Source organism: Equus przewalskii, chromosome 1 (genome assembly GCF_037783145.1).
Source record: "Equus przewalskii isolate Varuska chromosome 1, EquPr2, whole genome shotgun sequence".
Classification (NCBI taxonomy): domain Eukaryota; kingdom Metazoa; phylum Chordata; class Mammalia; order Perissodactyla; family Equidae; genus Equus; species Equus przewalskii.
Window position 1 is genome coordinate 4,247,042 of NC_091831.1, and position 15,988 is coordinate 4,263,029.

The 15,988-nt window shown below is 39.4% G+C and overlaps 1 long non-coding RNA gene across 1 annotated transcript in view; it reads left to right on the plus strand.

The window, feature by feature from the left end:
- The window catches only part of LOC139074356 (uncharacterized), a 112,309-nt gene that overhangs the window by 38,822 nt on the left and 57,499 nt on the right, over window positions 1-15,988 (plus strand). The gene's annotated exons all lie outside the window — the stretch shown is intronic.

The window sequence follows — 15,988 nt, forward strand, 5'->3', positions numbered from 1 at the left end:
AATCCAGAGTAGATAACAGCTGAATGTAAAGTGTTTTGCGAGTACTTCAGCCAAAACTTAGAAATGTGTGTTGGATAAAAAGCATGGAGTCGTCAGGTTTTTGAAGTTTAACTGATCGTCACAGTGTTATTTGAACTTGTCTTCCTTTCAGCCCTAAAGGAAATGATCCTAGACAAGATGCCTTTTCTCCAGGACTAAAGTGTAAGTATTTTTAGGGCAGGAGGGGCTTAGTGAAATTTTCTGCACATTCTTATGCATTCTAGAATCTTCCCTGTGTTTGGCTCTTAGTTATATGTTTGTTAAAAATAACCGTGGAGCTTGACATTTGAAACACAAGTTGCTGGCCCTTCCGTGATGGTGACAGGGCTCATTAAAACCGAGGTGTCCTGGGATCTGAACACCCTGAGTTTCAGCCTCATCCAAGTTTCCAGCACTTCAAAGTGACAGCATTGTCATTAGCAACTTGAATCGATTGCAGAAGACAGCAACTTAACAGAAAAAAACTCTAAAAATTAAAACCGGCAAAACAATTGTTATTGGCCAAAATGGAAAGTGAGTTGTAATTTGGAACTAAATTATTTATAAATATCGCTGGTATTGTACCTGAACTACGTAGATGGCAAAAACCTGCTTCTAAAATGTCTTGCGAAGCCTGGAGTTTCTCAGCCTGGTTTGGAAACACTCTAAGGAGAAATTACGGTGTATCCAAATGCTTGTGTGCTTACACTGCTTGCGTGCTTACACTATGTAGCAGACGTGCAAAATAAGACAAGATGAGGCCCAAGTGCAAGCAGGCGAGTGTGATTCAGAAAGAAATCTAAACTGTATGAACTCAACCCTTTGTACAGGGATTGTCATTTTTCATTCAAAATTTGGGCAGACAGCGGACAAAATGTAATCACTTTTCGGTGTTGCTGTGCTGTATAAGCATATTAGGGGAGCTCTGTGATGGTAATCATGTAGCGAACTTGAAACCACCCCTAATTAAACTGTCTGCATCCCCCAGCATTTCCCTGTAATGATGTCAAACCGTGTAGCAATTAGTTGCACCTCTATGAATGTAAACACTGTTTGTAAATCATATAAACTTAACCTGGTTTGCTTATTGAAAATCTCCTAAAAAGGAATTCATTAGCTTTGTATGTTTTGGAATCGCAATTTATGGGATCGTTTTGGAATCTTTCACTGAAATAAAATTAATTTTTTTCCCTGTGATTCGTACAAATGGACTCTCTCTCGCAGGGGGCACCAGGGAAGCTCGTGTGCAATTTACTTAATCTTCATTTTATTTCTATGGTGACCGGCGAAGTGTGGAATTTAGGACAGGGGTTTACCGAGGTAGCCCAGTTTGAAGATATTTCTCTTCAGAGGAAGGCATATATCATCTGAAGGTTGCATCTTCCCTGCGTCTTCTGCTTTCCCCAGCCTGTGTGGAGTGCTTCAAGCTCATTTGAATGTCAAGTTTGGGCATCCGGGCAACCTTGAGGCAACCCCACATCGTCTTGGAAGAACCAGCCCCAAGCGTGTGGCAGCAGCTCGTGAGCAATTGCCGAATTCAAGGGAAGTGGCCCATTTCGGACAAAGAAACTGAACAAACTAACAAACAAGTATTTTAACTCAGTGATCTTTTACTTTACCAGCAGACAGGGAGCACAAAAGAAAAGGGAGCCAAGTTTAAAATTTAGCATGCCTTTGTTGCAATTGTCTTGCTGAAACCTTGGATCCTGGTGGTGGATGGTTTACCTGAGCCATCAGCTACATAGCACATTTATGGTTATTGTATTTTACAGGTTGATAGATTTTTATATTCTGTCCAAGTCAGGATCTTACACCACCTGGTTTATTATTTAGTAATTTACAGTGCAGTCAGGCATGTTTGGCTTAATGTAGGATAAACTTATAAATCTATTGTTCCTCCACTTGCCAGGGTTGGTGTGCAATGAACTACAGAGCTGGATGCGTACATACATTTCAGCTCTGCTTTTTTCTTTGATAGGGAAGCAGGCAATAGATAACACAGTGACAGTAGCATCCCAGGGGATGGCAAAATGAGAGAGCAACACCGCGTCAGGTTAGTAGGTCATTATTGTATGAGCCGTGAACCATTAATGGACTACTATGCCCAGCTCAATCTGTGTCAGATTATGGCTCTTGGCAGGAGAATTGTTATCTAATAGCTAACTTTGCTTCCTTACTATCGTCTTATTAGTTCCTCTGATAAAAATGTGTGCAGGTGTATATTAATAGGGGGCCTCATTGGGAAAAGGCAAGATCTTGGCTATTTCCCCCCCGTTTCTGCAAACAATGCCTATATGTTGATTCTGCTGGGGTAGTTCTTGGAGAGAATGGTGTTCTTTCCTAGATACTTTAGACATCTTGTAAAATACGTAGCCAAATGTAAAGTGCTAATTGATGCAGAAGACTCTGCTATTAATCTTTTTTTGTTGATAATGTAAAATAAAAATAGTGGGAGTGAAAGGAGGAGGTAAGAATTTATCCCTTCTAGCTCCGCCCTGGCTCTTCAACAGCAAGAATCCTGACATACATAAATTCTGAGAAATAAAGCTCACCATTCTTGAAACAATACCAAAAAAGCAATGACTATGTGGCATTATATAACTTTCATCATGTGTAAAATAGACAAGAAAAGCACATTGTTTACGTGTGACTCCCGATCAAAGCATGCATTTTTAGGAAAACTACAAAGAATCCCTGGTTTTTGAATTATAATGGCAATAAGTTTATATTATGTATTTGGGGCCCATGATAGAATATTTCTGCCATTTTCAGAGAAATAAAGGTCACCACACAGTTTGTTTCTTTCTATAAGCCCCTCGGCTTCTTCATTCAAACAGAGTCACAGAAATGGAAAATTCCAAGATGTTTTCCAGGAAAGAAACATGCAGGTTAGTTTGGGCTGAGATTATGGCCCTAAATCCCAGTGCTGGATTATGCAAATCATGTTTGGACGTTCTCTATGATGTCAAGAATGTGAAGGATATTGATAACAAATACCAGGGAAATCCTTTTAACCGGATAGGCAGAAAGTGGATTAGCAGAGTTGATGGCCCAAAGAAGGAGATAGGAACAAGGTTGGGAATCCAGCCTCTGTCTGGATGCAGACCCAGACCAAGTGCTGCGATTGCTGCTAACAACACGGCTAGAGTGGGCCGAGGAGGAGGCACCCAGGCTGGCACATCCGGCTGCCACAGTTGTCATTTCACAGCGGCAGTGGCAGAAAAGCTCTGGGCGGAGACCACAACTTTCACCCCAAAGGGCTAGGAAAATGGGCTTTTAATGATACTGTTAGAGAAAATTTTCTTGTTTGATAAAGCCCCTATATAATGAAGTTAAGTACTGAATTAATATCCAAATCTGTTGTAATCCAAATCCAATTACTCCTTCCTGAGGCCTATGTGCATGTGTGTGCCTGGTATTTCCATAGAAAGGATTATGTTCTCCGCCCCCCACTGCCCCCACACCCACACAGGGGCCTGGGAAGCCTCATTCCTGGGGAGTGGTGCCCGTGGGCTCCCTGCATTTCCACACTGACCCACGACCCCACTCCAGGGGCTCCTCATCTGCCCTCCCTTCTGACTCACCCACAGAGTTGAGTTTACTAAAATGTACCACATAGTACATTACAGAAGTATTAAATGTAATTGTCATCCTGAGCAGCTTTTTCTTTCTTGTCTTTATTTTGATATTACTGAAGCGAAAACCTGTAGGATAAAATTCCTGAAATACTTTTTATTTAATGATTAATCCTTATTTGCCTTCTTAGCTAAAAATACTCAAGTCATTGTGGTTTATTATAAAAGCTCAATTTATATTTTAAATCTTTCAATAACATATGACAAGTGTGTGAGGAAGGATTGTTAGCACTTTGTAATCACCATCTCTTTGGAAGTCTTAGCCTGTTTAATTATTGGATAAGGGGAATTTTAGGAATAAAATCTTGATCTTAGGGAAGAAAGCTGATATGGATTGAGACACTTTAATCATGAATAAATTTTAACAGGAGACAAGACAGAACCACTACCCACCCACTCAAATGGCTAAAATTTTAAAAAAAACCTCACAATACCAAGTGTTGGTGAAGACGTGGAGCAGCTGGAACACTCATATGTTGCTGGTGGAAATTAGAAATGGTACAGCCACTTTGGAAAACAGCCCAGCAGTGTCTTATCAAGTTAAACATACAACCCAGCAATCCCACCCCTAGTTATTTACCCAAGAAAATGAAAACATATGTCCATTGAAATGATTTGTACACAGATGTTCATAGCAACGTCATTCATAACAGTGTATGCACCGGTGCAACCCCCTCCCCCCCTGGAAACAGCCAAATATTTATCAGGAGGTGAGTGCATCAACAAATTCCTGCTAGGTCCACACCAGGAATGCCACATAGCAATAAAAAGGAAAGAAATATTGGTGCGTACAGCAACATGGATGAATTTCAAAAATCTATGGCAAGTGAAAGAAGCCAGATACAACAGAAAGAATATATATTGCATAATCACTAATATGAAAGCATTTACATGAAATTCCAGGAAAGGAAAGCTGTCAGAAAGCAGATAATTGGTTTCCAGGAGCAGGGATGGGGGATGTGACTGCACGAAGGCACGAGGGGAACTTTGGGGCCGATGGAAATGTGGTGGTTACACGACTCGATAAAATTGCCCAAACTCATCCAACTGTACAATCAGAGTGAGTGAATTCTCTTATATATAAATCATACTTCAATAAGGCTGGTAAAAGTAGACAAGATTGAATATTTAAAATCAAATTCCTCCCTTTAAAAATATGACCTGAAGGGCAGAAGCCATCCTGGGAAAGACTGATGGTGTGTCTAAACGTAGCTGTGGCGCCAAGATAAAGGGGAAAGACAAAGGAATGGCTGGAGGAAATATTTCAAAACTATGACTCATTAATTTTCTTCATTCTTGAAGTACTCTTACAAAAAAGTTGAATAAGTAGAAAATTGTCTGGCTAGGCAATTCACCTGGTGGATAAAACATCTGGTGGAAAAATAATAATAATGGTGACTAACATTTGTGAGTACCTGCTGTCCTTCTGACACTCACTACTCAAAGTATTTTATATTTTTAATTGAGGCACAATTGCTATACAATAAGATGGGCATATTTGAAGTGTGAAATTTGGTAAGCTTTGACATACATATGCCTGTGAAACCATCACCCCAATCATGATAATGAGTATATATGTCCCCCCAGAAGTGTCCTTGTGCCTCTTTGGAATTCTTCCCTCCTACCTCTCCCCAGGTAGCACCATCCCCAGGCAACCACTGATCTGCTCTCTGGCACTCTACATCAGTTTGCATTTGCTAGAATTTCACCTACATGGAATCGTACCACTTGCATTATTTTCTTGTTTGGCTTCTTTTACTCAGGATAATTACTTTGAGATTCATCCATGTTGTGTGTGTATCAATAGTTCTTTCCTTTTCTTTTTAAAAATAGTTTATTCTTTTTTGTTGCTAAATAGTATTTCACTGGATGGATATACCACAATTTGCTTATCCACCCACCTGGGGATGAAAATTTGAATTGTTTCAAGTTTGTAGCTATTATAAATAAGCTGCTGTGAACATTTGGTACAAGTTTTATATGGACACATGCTTTCTTTGGGGTAAACATTTAGGAGTAGAGTGGCTGGGTCATGTGGTAGATGTGGGTTTAACTTTTTATGAAGCTGCCAAACAGTTTTCCAACATGCTCGTCACATTTTACATCCGCACCAGCAGAGTGTGATGGCTCCAGTTCCTCCAGAATGGAGCCTTGGTGTGGTCAGTCTTTGTGGTTTTAGACACGCTAATGTGCGTGTAGTAGTGCATTATTGTGTCTTTAATTTTTATTTCTCTAATGACTAATTGTATGGAGCATCTTTCATGTGCCATTTTCAAAAGTGTGTCTTTGATGAAGTGTCTCTTCAAACCTTTTTTCTTTGTTTTTCAAATTGAATTTTTTCCTTATTATTGAATTTTGAGAGTTCTTTATATATTCTGGGTATATCTGGATAAGGTGCTTTATCAGATATGTTCTTTGCAGATACTTTCTCCCAGTCTATGGCTTGTCTTTTCATTCACTTAACAGTGTCTTTAGCAGAGCAAACATTTTTAATTTTTATCAAGTGTATTTTATGGATCATACTTTTGGTATAGTTCCTAAGAAAGCTTTATATAACTCAAGGTCTCCAAAATTTATACCTGTGTTTTATTCCAGAAATTTTATGGTTTTAGTTTTTATATTTAAGCTTTTTCTTCATTTTGAGTTAATTTTTGTGTACAGTGCATATGAATATCGTTTCTCCTTTGAATTGCCTTTGCACGTTTGTAAAATTTAATTGTCCGTATATGCCTGGGTCTGTTTCTTTGTGGCATCGATCTCCTTGTCAATCCTTATGTCAATACTATACTATCTTGGCTACCACAGCTTTAAAATAAGCCTTGAAATCAGTTAGTCCTCCAACTTTGCTATTTTTTGAAGTTGTTTTGTCTATGTTGGGTCTTTTGCATTTCCATGTAAATTTTAGCATTATCTTGTTCATTCTCACAAAAAAGTCTGTGGGAATTTTGGTTGCGTTTTTGTTCAATTTATAGTTCAATTTGGAGACAACAGTATCTTAACAACGCTGAGTCTTCTGACCCGTGAACACACGATGTCTCTACGATTATTTGGGCCTTCCTTCCTTTCTCTCAGCAGGATTTTGTAGTTTGCAGTGTACAGGTCTTACACATCTTTTGTCAGATTTATCTAAATTTTTAATATATTTTGGGACTAATGTAAATTATGCTGTTGTTCTTATTTCAAATTCTGATTGTTGCCAATATGCAGAAATACAACTGATTTTTGTTTTTTGATTTTGTATCCTGAAACCTTGCTAAACTCAGTAATTTTAGGAGTTTTTGGTAGAATGTACCATATTTTCTACATAGGCACTCATGTAATCTGTAAGTAAAGAGAGTTTTGCTTCTTCCTTTTCAATCTAGAAGCCTTGTGATTATTTATTTATTTCTTGCCCTACTGCCCTGGGTGGAACCCCTAGTACGGTGCTGAATGGAAGTGGTGAGAGCAGACATCCTCGTCTCTTTACTGATCAACAAGGGGAGGGAATTCAGTCTCTCACCATTAAACATGATGTTGGCTCTAGGTTTTTTGTAGATGCCCTTTGTCAGGTTTGGGAAATTCTCTATTTCTACTCTGCTGAAAGCTTTTTATCAGTAATGGATGTTAGATCTTGTCAAATGCTTTCTCTGAGTTTCTTGGGATGATCATCTCATGGTTTTTTCCTTTTCAGTTTATCGGTATGGTGATGCACGTTGATTTTCAAATGTTAAGCAAACCTTGCATTCATGGGATAAACCCCATTTTGTCATGTTGTATTATCTTTATTATACAAGTGCTTTATATTTATTATTTCATTTAACTTCATAACAACCCTATGTGGTACAAATATTGTTATTATTTTTATTTCTCTTAAGGGGAAGCTCAGGCACAGATCACTTTGTCCCTTGACCACATCCTGTGCGTAATGAGAACTTGGGTAGATCTGAGGTGGTGGTCTAACCCAAAGCCTGAACTCTTCACTTCCAGAGGAGAAATGCAAACTAGAATATCACCATCACATTTGCACCTGTGTGCGTGGCGGTGATTAAATATAGTAACAGTATTTAGTGCTGGCAAGGGAATAGATAAAATTATACTTAGAAATTTCCAGTTAGAATATAAATTGATACAAGCTTTTGGAGGAGAGTTGGCAATATGTCTCAAAATGTAAAATTTGTACTAAGGAGATAATCCAAAGCATGTGCCAAGATGTATATATGGTGCTTTTCATTGCAGCCTGTGAGATATTTTACATTTTAGAACGTGAATAGATGGAATACTATGGAACTATTAAAATGATGATTTTATTTTACCTGGGTATTTTTCCATTTTAATAAAAGTTCTGAAAAAAGCAGGTTATAAATCTGTTTGTATTGCAATCCCATTCATAGAAAACTAATCTATACATTCATGCCCATACATAGGATCAAGGCAGAAGCCTGGAAGGATAGCCCTCAGTAAGTAAAAACAGGAAGTTACTTCTATGTGTTGTGAGGTGGAGGGTGGGAGAGAAAAAATCAAGGCAGCCTAGAAAAGCAGAATGAAGGATGCTGAGGTGTGATCCTGTGTTATAGAGAGACTGTTCTTGTCTGCAGCAATTGTACTGAGTGTAGTTTCCAAAAGAATGAGAATTCATTGTCTCAGGGAGCACTGAGGCTCCTCCAGATGTAAGAACTTTTGGGAGATGGAACATGGAATCTCTAGGATGTTGTCAAAGCTTAAGGGGAGAGATGGAATGGCCTATTTAGAATAAAAATTGTCCTGGACAATCAGGACACATGTTTACTCAATAATCATATACTCTGATTTTGTGGTGGTGGGACCACCCCTGGGTTGTGCACATGGCATCTTAGGGGCAATGAATGTTCCAGAATGAGGACATCCCCTCCTGTGGTGGTTCCTTGACAAAGGACCCCTGGTTTCTGCTTGGTTACTTCCAACTATCAGAGCTCACCTGATGTTGCTTGAGAAGGACCCCATTGTTCTGTAGTGATAATTGGTACCAAGAAATGGTTTTTGCCTATACCAAACCAAATTCTGCATCCTTCCATCTCTTAACCATTGATATGGAGAAGGACTCATCTGACGTAACATGATCTTCAACTGCCTGAAGATGGTGGTTCCATTCCTCTCTTCTTTCAGTGGGCTCGCTCTTTTCTTCAGTGTTCCTTTTGTGTTGCAGTTTCTGATCCCCACTGTTTGTTGATGCTCAGGACAGAGCACAAGAGTCCAGATGTTGTTTGATTCTGGGACATGGAAACTGCAATTCTAATAATCGATGCTAACTCTGCTTTATACTGTTACTTCGTGGGGAACATGGGGGCAATGAAACTTTGCAGGTCTTTGTTTTGAGAACTCATCAAGACATTTCTCCTCCCTCCTAGATACTAAACAGAAGTTTCCTTTCATTTGTAGTGATCTTGCTGGTGTGTTTTTGTTTTTGTTCTTCCAGGATTCATATGTGTTGAGATTATTTGGATTTTGGCTCTGATGCACATTGTCTTACTTAGCTCCCCCAGCTTGGGTTAGTTCCCACCTTGCTGTGTGCTCCGCACCTTCAGGCAAAGCCCTGATAAATTGCAGACCTGGACAGAATCTCTGAGAGCTCCGTGCTGGGAGGCATGCTTGAGACCTTCTCCAAATTAACCCTTAACCCCTGTTCTGTGTACATGGGGATAATTATTCTGTCAGCTGTGAGTTCAGATAACTTGTCCTTAGCCGGGCCTTACTTCTCCATCCATACCACAGAACCATCATGGTGGGGTTTATCAAATATTTGCCCCAAAGCAAGACCACTTCTGTCTGAAAAGCCTTCTGATCAACCAATCTACACACACTTTTAAGTGAAACAACGTGGCCAGCTCTAAGTGATTATTCTTTTTTTACTGCCAGAAAATCTGCTTACGCCTCTCGCCTTGACTGTTTTCTTTGGCCAGCTCTTGGGCTCTCAGAGCTCTCCACCACCAACACCCTCCCTCCATCCCCTCCTTCCCCCGGCATCTAACATCTTATTAAATAAGGAGCAATTGCCAACACTTAGGGGAAGAGTGAAAGCATTCAGTCTTCTCTGTAGATATTTCCAAATATCTAGATTGTTTACCCAGGCAGACAAGGCATCTGAAAAATTTACTGTTTTTCACTATTTAGTTCAGGGGCCAGCAAACTTTTCCTTTAAAGGGCCAGATGGTAAATATTTTAAGCTTTGTGGGCCATACAGTTTGTGCCATAACTCCTCAACTGTGCCATTGTTGTGTGAGGGCAGCCTCAGACAATGTGTAAACAAATGACCATGGCTGTTTCAATAAAACTTTATTTACAACAACAGGCAGTGGGCTGAATCGGGCCCACTGGCTATAGTTTGCCAACACCATATTTAGCTAATTGTAGAGACATAACCCAAATCTCAGTTCCAAAGAAATAAGATGCCCACCCGAGTGAGAATCGTTGCCATCTAGCTTTTAACCTGTTGAGTGAAGTTGTTCCAGAGCTGCTCTTGCAGGTATATACCTGTTCACACCAGTGGAGAACTCATTCTTTATAACTGATATTATGAATATTCATCTATTTCTTGAGATTTTTTGTCCCTCTTTCCATTTGCCATATGGAAAATGTTTTCTTTTTCCCCGCAGTAGCTCCGTGTTTCCACAGAGCCCTTTGCTTTCATTACGTTGATATTTTTCCTTACGTGTACTCTGGTTTGAGGAGTTAATGTTTTTCTACTAGTGAGGGTAGCTCAGTCAGACACCAGGATGCGCTTGGACTCTTCTGCTCACAACTGGTTTCCTTTGAGACCCTCACATTCACTTCCTCTTGGGAGCCGTGAAATGACGTATTTGTGGAATGTTCACACGTGCTAAAAACAAAGGCAGTTTGGGGCATGCCATGTATTTGATTGTCAGGTCGCTTGAGTCTGTTCACTCTCTGCTAGCTGCCGCTGCTTCCTGGGAGGCTGCCTAGGCTTTTCTTTCTTTTTTTTTTTTAGTTCTCTGGTTGTAGAAGAAGACAAAGAGCTGAGAAAAAGAGAATCAGTTTAGCACGCACCAGTTGGCAGTTTTGGCCTTCGCAAGACCAGAATATTCTTTTACCCAGCCCAAGACTATTCCAGCCCTTGGAATTTTTCCTGCCTACTACAAATTCCTCTAAATAGAGACCCTTTGGTTTAACAAGTATCTTTGTAAAAATGCAAAACTTCTAGTAGGTTAAATCAGTTCTTCATTTGATGAAAAGAATACCCCAAATCTGGGATATGTTCTCTGGACGTTTTGATCGGGAATTCCCACCATAAAATTTTGAACATGGGCCTCCAGAATAGGTCTATTTATTTTATTTACCAATTGTATACATGTGCTATTGCACTGATATATTATTGTGAAATATTATTTAAAATAAGATAAAATAGTAGCCAGCCCAATGGCGTAGCAATTAACTTTGTGTGCTCTGCTTCAGTGGCCCGGGGTTCACCGTTTCAGATCCTGGGCATGGACCTGTGCACCTCTTATCAAGCCATGCTGTGGCAGGTGTCCCACATATAAAGTAGAGGAAGATGGGCACAGATGTTAGCTCAGGGCCCGTCTTCCTCAACAAAGTGGATGTTAGCTAGGGCTAATCTTCCTCAAAAAAAAAAACATAAAATAAAAGAACTACAATTTCTTTTCTTTTTGTGCTCCCCTCTGGAGAACAGTGGCTGGAGGGCCCCCTGAAGGCCCAGAACATCACATTAGATTAGGGCTCTGAGCGATAGGGAACATCTTTGATGGTGACGTTATAAATATATAGGGTTTCTGAGAGGTTGCAGAAGAATTTTCACAGCAGAGCATTTTAATTGCCATATGGGAGTTAGCTTCTTCAAGGAGTCCTTAGCTTAATCCTTTTGTAAAGTATCTCTCTTATAAATAAGCCGCCACTCCCTTATTTTGTCTGTTTTGTGATCTCTGACTTCTGAAGGTAGGAGTTGACAAGAGCAGGTACATGTGTACCTGATGACCCCCATCATCCCACCCCCATAGGAGGATTAATGGCAAAGAAGAGAAGATCTTATATTTTCAGCTTTTTGGAAAAAACTGGCTGTCATCCCTCTCTCCACTGGGGTGGAACTCACTGGCATCAGTTTACTTACCTTTCCTTAAATGGGCACGAAATAACCTCCTTGCCTGTGATCTGAAGCACAGGTTGCTTGTAGGAAGGTAGGCTGAGACTTAAAGCCCCTGGCCTGGGGATCCGAGGAGCAGTGATGGGGTCTTGTTGGTTGGGGTTGGGGATGTCCTCTGTACGGGCTTGGTCCGTGTTTGCTAAAAGCTAACCCGAGTCTGGGCCTTTCCCCGTACCTCCTGTGTTCCCCATTCTTGACCCGCTCCCACAATGTGGGCATTGTCTTTGGTGTTCATGTTCCAGGAGAGTTTTTGGTGATGATGATGACTTTGTGGGTGCATTGGCCAGGAGAACGTGGCTCTGTGGGGACATGTGTATGTATCACAGGTCCCTCAAAGACGCATGCAGTTAGTTTGTAGTTTGACTCATAAGGCAGAAGAGACATTTACAGTATTTTCCCTTCCTCTTGTAATTAATACCTCTTAAGTTGTTTAAAGAAATGCAGTACAATCACCCTTTTGAACAGGGTTATAACAACATGATCTTTAGAAGTTAAAAAAACAGCTGGTTCCACTCGAATTCTAAATATGTTAAAACAAACTTTGAAGTAAATAATCTGAGTTTCTGTTTTCGTAAATTACAGTGATAACATGTAAATTTCTCCATTCAGCTATCTTGACATAAGCCCTCTTGTGCTTCCCTCTCTCAAACTGTGAACCTATTAGAGATTCTTTCAAATAAATTGTAAATAGACTTCTCTTTAAAAGTAGAGGCAATAAATCCAGCTGCATTTAGCTAGTATAATCACATAGTCACGTGCCCCTGAAACTGTGCAGTGCCTAATATGGGCGACAAAAAAATGGAGCCAAGTTTTTTTTTCCCCTCTCTTTCTCCTTTAAAAGAAGGCAACATTAAATGTTTCACAAAAAGTTATTTGTTTCCTCTGGAAGCCCAGCCAGTGAGCTTTGGGGATTACGGGTACATTTCACCTATAGGTTACATGAGCTTTTGTTATTTGTTTTCATACAAAATAAACCGCAAAGCTCTTGCTAATGTACAATTGTGCAGAGTTTTGGTGGGAATATTTCAAAAGTAGTGTGTATTTTCCCTTGATTATTTCCCCAGATCCTTAGGGATACAATCCAAGAGTGGCATATTCCCTTAGGAAAGTATGTTTCATTTATAAACTTTTTCCCCTACGTAATGAAAGCAGTTTTGGCTTAGCACACTGTTCTGGTTAAATTATGTGGGCAAATTCCACAGAAATGATGAGAGGGTGACACTTCGACAAAGCCACTGCTGGACTCTGAGGAAGTCATGGGTGAGGGGAAGATGATTTCCTTACAGATTTTTCACCCTGCGGTTTGTTCCACATTATACCAATATTTAAATCTTTTGAGTATTTCAGATTGAGCGTACAACATATAAAGATACATAAAGTTGCAATGAGCAGAGCCTAATAGCTTTTTTAGACTCTAGAGAGATACAAAAAGACACAAATATAGATAAATGATCAAAAAGGAATAATTGCTCTAATGGCCCTTTCTGTTGGCAGTATTTAACATATATTCCTTTTGCTCCCAGTGCATGTGGTTCTAGAATGTAAAAAGTAATTGCATTTTCCATTCTTCTTCCCTCTTCAATATACAAGCACCTCTAGAAACCTACTTGTAGGATATTATGTAGGTTTCTCTGCTTCATTTAGCTCCTTTTCTCTTAGGAAAACACATTATGACTTTGTACAAGCCTTGATCGATTTCTTAAGAGGCCTTATCTGATTGCTTTTATATTCTATTGATTTTTCTGAATTAAGTTTTATGGCCCTCAATTATTTTCTTGTATGATTGTTCGCATCTACGTATGGTGTACCATATAATTACACCGTGGCATGATTATGTTCTAGTTGATAATCCCATTTTAATATACGGCACTTTCCCTTTTTATGGAGATTATCTTCCATATGCAGACCGATCTGTTGAATTCCGTGCAATGAAGATAAACCCAAATCACAGAAGCACTTGCTCACTGTAGAGGCCACTATCACGCATTTGTGACATCTTGACAGAAGCGTTTATTGCAAAGTGTTGTGATCATCAGCTTCATTAGGAAAGCGTTTAACAATCATAGGAGATGATTTTTATAAACCTGCTGTTCTGCTGACTGGGGGATACCACCATCACAGCACAATTAAGTTTCAAATGGGTTTTGAACACTGATGGCTAATATAATTCAGCCCTAGCAGTAGACTGTTGCGTTATACAATCATTTATCATTTGAGGGGAAATTCTGACAGTGCTCAAACACTGAGGGCTCGATTAAACTGTCTCCTTTTACATAGTCTTTTGGAAACAAGCGCAGTCTCCTTCAGGTGATGTCTGAAGAAGAAGTTAAGACAAAAACAATTGGTTGAAGAGAAGTTTAATCAATTTATTAAACGAGTCGAGTGCTGGAAGATATTTTTCTTATATAGTACATGTCTATCAAAGCTGTCATAAGTGACACTACGAATGTCGGGATGCTGTATGGCGAATAGATCGCTGCTATTCTTCTAGGCGTTTGGAACCTTTTATGAATATAAATGTATGGGGGAAAGCATCACAGGATGTGTTTGCCCTCCTAAAATAATTTATATTCTGTACAGCACATGGCTGACTGATTTCCTCCTAACATTACAAAGTGGTTGTGTTATTTCATATTGCTGAAACTTGTATTATTATTTTTTACATAAGAGAAGTCTTTTGATCTGCATTTATTAAGGAGAAAGAGATGCCCAAGCTTAACCCAATCTGACATAAATGCTGCAATATGTTCATTTTCTTCCACTACAAATTCAATACATTCATATTCAGAATCCTTTATCTAATAGTGCTTATTAGATTGTTTTGGCTACAGCTGCAAAGCAATATATCACTGAAAAATAATAGGTATGTCTTTTGCAGACGATGATGTGATTTGCTTTAGCTATGCTAGCATGAAAATCTGTGCCATTTATTAATAAAAGGCTATGTTAGATGAACTAACCTGCTTGACAGTCCTGAGAACAAAAGAGCTAATTTCTCTTTTGTTTGTTAGAAACACTTCTGTGCTATAATAGGGTTACAAAGGGTCAGGGAGGGCTGAGGCTCAGAACTGCTTCCTGCTTAATGATTTGTTTTACAGCATCTAATAAATTTTCAAACATGCATCAACATATTACTGATAAAGAATCTGGGAAGGCAAACACAGATGATCTCTAATTTAAGGTGTGATCAAATTTTTATTATTGAGTCAATAGTCCAACCTCTTTTCTTCTAATTTTTAACAAGGAAGTCGCTAAGAAGTCATGTGCAGAAGACTTTACACGAAGTTCAAGGCCTCTCAAAGTCTTCGAACTTGTGGTTTGTCGCTGAACAATTGTAGGTCAATGGTTACGTGAATTGTTTGGTCTTGTTCCAATATCTAAGAAGCCTCGTGCGTAATATGATATATAGTACTATTACCTTCCAGGAAAAAACAAGAAAGAGGTCTTATTTCTTTTATTATAAATAAAGTACTCTTTATGAAGAGACTTTTTTCTTGACCTGGGGAAGTCAATGGACTTCCTGGGATAAGATGTCTGTTGTAGGTGTTCTAGGATTATCGCTGTTCAGTGCACGCAAATGTGTCACATCTCTGGAGCTACAGCCTGGCTGGTTGTTGAGAGGGCCTTGTGGTGGGGCAAACCCAGGGCCCAGAGTGGCCCTGTGTTGCTCGCTTCCTAAGTTATTATTGCTTTGTCTTTCTTTGCTGGTTACAGAGAAAATCCCTCCTGACATAGCACTTTTTAACATGGCTTTTATCACTGCATGCATAGTGAGGATTTGAAGATTGCTGTGTCTGAGAGCAGAACCCCCTTATATCTCCAGGATCACACCATCTGCTACCAAAGAAGGCATTTTTCACGTGGTAGGAAGTTTAGGATGATGCTTAGTGAAACTCCACCGTAAAAAGGTTATTTTCAAACATCTCAGAAACAAAAGTGAGAGTGTTCAGAAAGAAATTCTTCTCTGGATTAGGCTTGGAAACCAGATCTAATGCATCCTTTATGTGCAGTCAGCTTTTATGGCTGTGAGTTCACATAGCTTCCCAAAGGCCAATGACAAGAAATGGAGGCCTCCGATAAAAGCTGTGTCGAATGGTGTTAATATTAAATACACTTAAGCACATACCAATAATGAAATCCTAAATAAGGAAAACACTTGCTTAAAAATACATCCTTTCTATGAACAACAGCTGTGCAATTTCTTTAA